Source organism: Capricornis sumatraensis, chromosome X (genome assembly GCF_032405125.1).
Source record: "Capricornis sumatraensis isolate serow.1 chromosome X, serow.2, whole genome shotgun sequence".
Taxonomy (NCBI): domain Eukaryota; kingdom Metazoa; phylum Chordata; class Mammalia; order Artiodactyla; family Bovidae; genus Capricornis; species Capricornis sumatraensis.
Window position 1 is genome coordinate 137004475 of NC_091092.1, and position 5884 is coordinate 137010358.

The window sequence follows — 5884 nt, forward strand, 5'->3', positions numbered from 1 at the left end:
GATTTCTTCTCTGTGCTTTGTAATGTTATATTGCAGTTTATCAAAAGCACTTTGAGTTTGAATTTCACTTTGCAAAGCTATAAATCACTGGTAACTCCTGTGGTGGTTTGAAGTCATTGGCAAACTCAAGTTGGGCATTGTGTGTGCATGCTTAGTCATGTCCAACTCTTTGCGATCCCATGGACTGTGGCCTGCCAGGTTCCTTTGTCCATGGGATTCTCCAGGCAAGAATATTGGAGTGGGTTGCCATTTTCTCCTCCAGGGGAATCTTCTCAACTCAGGGATCAAACTCCGTTGGCAGGCAGATTCCTTATGACTGAGCTACCAGGGAAGCCAAGTTGGGCATTACCAATGAATAATTGTACTAACCAAGGGCAATGAAGACCTCAGCGGGAACCAGGATAGTCCCAGGAGAAGAGTGCTTGCTAATACCTTTGGCCCAAGGATGCCTCCTTGGTTTTTAGCTCTCTGCTCTCCTTCCCTCCTTTCTGACCTTTGTCCCAGGATGTACTCTTTCCCTATTTCATACTCCCTTTTCTCTCTCTTTCTTTTCACTCATCCCTTCTTCCTCTTCTCTTCCATTTTCACTCAGAACTTTCCAGTTCTCCCTGCTGGAGATGGTTCCCCAGCCAGAATGTTGGTTTGCTTGCCTATCAGGTTGTGAGTGTCATGTGAGAGGTGGGGAACAGCAATGGAATGAGAGAAATAACCCACACGGGTTTCTCTTCCAGCTTTGTACTGGCTTTGCTGAAATCGAGCCACGAGGTTCAAAGTTAGGAACAAGTCAAAAGCATCAACTGATGGATCTTATAAGAATCAAGCTAGGGACTTCCCTGGTGGTCCAGTGGCTAAGACTCTGTACTCCCAGTGCAGGGGCCCAGGTTCGATCCCTGGCCAAGGAACTAGATCCCACATGCTCTGACTAAGACTCGATGAAGCCAAATAAAAATAATAAATAAATATCTTTTAAAAAAAGAGAATCAAGCTGAAGGAGGAAAAAAATGGCCTGCTTCAGCCCCATATCCCCAGCAGTGCCAGCCAGGGAACGTCTGTATCTTCTTGGGCACACACCTTTGTGGCCACACAGAAAGAGCCAGTCAGAGCATTGCCAGGTTTGTGCACAAAAGAACCAGTCTTCTTCATCTCCAGACTCTTACTTGATTTGTCACGGGCTAAGCATGTGTTTTAAATTCCAGAATGTGTCCCAGCTTGCCTTAAAAACCAAGGTCTGTATTGATCCCCGTCTAGAAACTTAAGAATCCTTGAAATTATAAAAGTTTTATTCATGCATCTTTGGAGACTTTTTTTCATAGTTGTGTGTCTCTGTGCAGGAAGCAGGTGTGAGGGCTTTTGCCTGGATGTCTTTATAGCCAAAAATGTCTCTTGCTACTGAAAACTACAAAACCATAAAAACCTTTCAGATATCTCCTAATCCTTTAGGACATGAAGGAACACATGCTTCCACATGGGGAGTTTCTGTTTGACTGGTTGGTTGGTCTAGTTTGTTTTTATTTTTGTAGGGCTAATTGAATTGTGTGTGTGTGTGTGTGTGTGTGTGTGTTGCAGTCTCAAATTTTAATTGTCCTTGCCAAAATGTAATTCACACTCTAGAGGTAGAATTGATAAACACATCCTTCATTTCCTTGCTTCCCATTCTAATACCTGATCACTTTGCTGAAATCCTGGTGAGGCGAAGACAATCTGGCACCTTTCAACTGACCAGACTCAGTAGTGTGTGAAGCCAGAAATGCTGGAGTTTACTAATTATAGTGAAGACAGGAGCCCTCAGAGTGGTTGGGTCAGCTCATGTTAAAGAAAGGAATTATTTGTGGTGTGAAAAATGATGTAGCCATTTTGGAGATATTCTGGCAGTTCTTCAAAAAGTTACACATAAAGTTAACATATGACACAGCAGTTCACTTCAAGGTATAGACCCAACAGGAATGAAAACATATGTCCACACAAAAACTTGAACATAAGGGGACAGAGGCTCAAGAGGGAGGTGATATATGTATAATTATGACTGATTTGTTTGGTTGTATGGCAGAATCCAACATAACATTATAAAGGAATTTTCTTCCAGTTAAAAAAACCCTTGTACATAAATGCTTATAACAGCATCATTCACAATAGGCAAAAGATGGAAAGAACCAAATGTCCATCAACCGGTGAAGGTATAAATACTTTATGTAGCATGTGCATGGAATGGAATATTATTCAACAATAAAAAGGAATGGAGTACTGATACGTGCTATACTATGCTAAGCTGCACAGGATCACATATTGTATGTTTCTTTTTTTGAAATGTCCAGATTAGGTAAATCTCCATGTCAACAAGAAGTAGGTTAGTGGTTGTCAGGGGCTGGGAGTGGAGGGTGGGAGGAGTAGGGAGTGATGGCTAATGGCTGCAAGATTTCTTTCAAGGGGAGTGAATCTGTTCTATAATTAAGTTGTTCTGATAGTTCTACAACTCTGTGGATACTTAAAACAAAACCTTGACAGGTGCACATTAAATGAACTATGGTAGTTGAATTATATGTCAGTGAAGCTGTTAGGAAAAGAAAAGGAATCCAGTGTTCCCAGGTGAAGCACAAAATACTTTTATTTGTTACAATTTATTGATAAAAAGAGATCTCTAACTCCTGTTATTTTTTAAATTAATTAATTTATTTTAATTGGAGGCTAATTACTTTACAATATTGTAGTGGTTTTTGCCATACATTGACAAGAATCAGCCTATTAAATATTTTCTTCAAGTGGCACTCTTGGAGATGTCAAACAAGACAATCTAACCATGGCTGTGGCTTTAGAGACTGTGCCTCAGAGTGAAGTACCTTGAGCAAGGATGTGGAATCTGTTTTTTTTTTTTTTTAATTTTTGTTAAAGTATAGTTTATTTACAATGTTGTGTTCAATTTTAGCAAAGAAATTCAGTTTTGTATATATGTCCTTCTTCATATTGGGCTTCCTTGGTATTTCAGCTGGTAAAGAATCCACCCGCAATGCGGGAGACCTGGGTTCGATCTCTGGGTTGGGAAGATCCCCTGGAGAAGGGAATGGCTACCTACTCCCGTATTCTAGCCTGGAGAAGTCCATGGACTGTATAGTCCATGGGATTGCAAAGAGTCAAACACAACTGAGCGACTTTCACTTTCACTTTTTTCATATTCTTTGCCCTTATGGTTTATTATAGAATATTGAATATAGTTCCCTGTGCTATACAGCTGGACCTCGTTGTTTGTCATTCTACATATGAAAGCTTGCATCTGCTAACCCCACACTCCCACTCTATGCCTGCCCTTCCCTCCCTCTCCCTTGGCAGCTGCAAGTCTGTTCTCTACATCTGTGAGTCTGCTTCTGCTTCATAAATAGTTTTGTTTCATATTTTAGATTTCACATATAAATGATCATCATATGATATTTGTCTTTCTCTGTCTGATTTACTTTACTTTAGTAATGATAATCCCTAGGTCCATCCATGTTGGCATTCTTTCATTCTTTTTTACGGCTGAGTAGTATGGAATCTGGGTTTTAATTTCTAATCTCGCTTTAGCATGCCTAGTAAGACTAAGCCAGAGGATGGATATCTTTGGAAGTTAGCTGCCCACTTTCTCCATGAGAATAATGGTAACAACCTCTTGTAAGTTCACAGAATTATATTAGGATAAGATGAGGTGTGGTGCTGCCATGGTCCCTTAAAGAAGGCCGCGCATGTGCGCTTAGTCGTTCAGTTGTGTCTGACTCTTTCTGACCCCACCAGGCTCCTCTGTCCATAGAATTTTCCAGGCTAGAATACTGAAGTGGGTTGTCATTTCCTTCTCTAGGGGATCTCCCTGACCATGGGATCGAACTTGTGTCTTCTGCATTAGCAGGCAGAGTCTTAACCACTGAGCCATGAGGGAAGCCGTAAAGAATGCCATGGAAATGCAAAAACTTATTATATAACCAGCAGCATGCATTATATATATCAGATATATTTATGCTTAACATATTAATATTTAGGTTCAATTAGGCAATTCATATGATCCTCTTGATCCTGACATTGCAAGATTACACACCTTCCCAAATCTACACACACACACACACACACACACACACACACACACACACACACACAGTTACACCCAAGCAAAATATGAACAGATATTTACATTATGTACAATCTTGGTGTGTGCTGTTTCATATTCCTTTTATTAATCTCTCAACTTCCCTCATGAAGTGGAGGAATGCAAAACTAGGATTTTAACTACCAAGTTTTTCAAAAGAGAACAAGAAATCTAAACAAAGTGAGAGATTCAGTGACACAACTAGGTTTATGAGAATTGTAAATACTATTTTAATAACTATTGGAAGGGCATCTGAAGCAGTAAAATTAAATAGATCTCTCGTTTATATTGTTTACAGAATTCTTTTCTGAGTGAATTGAAAATGTGGAATAAATAGAATTTTTCTTGACAAAGTTAACTTATTGTCCAAAAACCCTTGACTCCAGACGCCTACACAAGTGCTGGAAATAATATGTCAGATGGCTCTGCAGTTGTAATTATCTAAGGTCTAATGAGACAGCACGTTTTTTTACAAGTTGGAAAAATAGATTTTTTTTCGGCATCAAAAATAGATTTTTGCTCTAGTTTTTTTGTTTTGTTTTGTTTTTCGAAACAGTTTAAGATACAAGAGGTTGTAAAACTAGTGCAGTGAATTCATATGCACCCTTCATGCAGTTTCCCCCACTGATAACATTCTTCATAAGTGTTAGTAGCATTAAACCCTGGAAATAGACATTGGACAGAATACCATCAAAAATCAATTTTCATAGTGGTAAAATTTCCCTGAGAAATTGGGCTACAAATGATCACAGCTTGTCTCAAGTGTCACAGTTGAAACTGTTTTCATTGGATCAAGCTTTTATTATTAAAGAGTGTGATTTGATTCTTCATGTAAAAAAATGTTGCCCTCAGTGTTTTTAATTACATGTTTTGAAACCCTGATAATGGTGCATTTTAGCTTATATTTATATCAAAAAATACTAATAAGCTCCTTTTCAAAATATATGACTATTTTTAAACTCCATCTTGCTTTCAAACAACACTTAGATCATTAAATTAGATCTTCATTGTTTCCTTGGAGGTGGCAGGCATTATTAAAATGTATTCTGCATATTTTGTTTCTGTAATTATGTCTAATCAGTGTGAATTGATGCTGTAGTAAAATACTTAATTAAAAACACATATTCGAGAGATACGCGGGGAACAAAAGAGAAACTCTCCTACTTTGCTTCCAAGTGACAGAAATTGATAGAAAGTTGAAATATCAGACAAGATCAGCAGCCTGGAAAGTAAATGTGTTAATAGGTAGAGAATGCAAAATTCCTATAGAAAGATCCTGGCCTTAAAACAAAAGCAAGGGCTTCATGATTGTGAATTCTTTTGCCCTTGCAGAATCAATTCTCAAAGATATGGAGATCTCATAAATGTCTCCAAAGACCAGTTTGCAGCACCCAGGGAGTGGGGCTTTTTGAAAGAAATGCCTTCCCAGGCTGTGAAAATGCATGTGTCAAGGGGGAGAGACCCCTGCACAGGGGCTGCCAGGAGGCCCTTTCCTTTGTATCCTGATCATTTACATGACTTAAACACAACAATGTGCTCCATAGTCAATAAAACAGTACGCTTTGCCATAGCAACAGTTTCAGAATGTGACACAGCTTCGGTCCTGAGACAGAGAAAAGTACCCTAAAGAAACACTCCTTATGAATATGTTCAGAGATTTCTTTATTCCACCAGTACTTGTTTCAGATGCCACTGGGTGTAGGTTTTCTTTACACCACCCATCTTTCATCAGCTCTGGGAGAACGAGTTTTGTGTGTCGAAGCTGTGGACACTACTGAG

General features: G+C 39.1%; 1 non-coding gene across 1 annotated transcript; it reads left to right on the forward strand.

The window, feature by feature from the left end:
- The first annotated feature begins 830 nt into the window (after positions 1-830).
- Positions 831-902, forward strand: TRNAG-CCC (transfer RNA glycine (anticodon CCC)). The gene has a single exon. It is a non-coding gene; the product is annotated as a tRNA-Gly (tRNA).
- Positions 903-5884: the final 4982 nt, after the last annotated feature.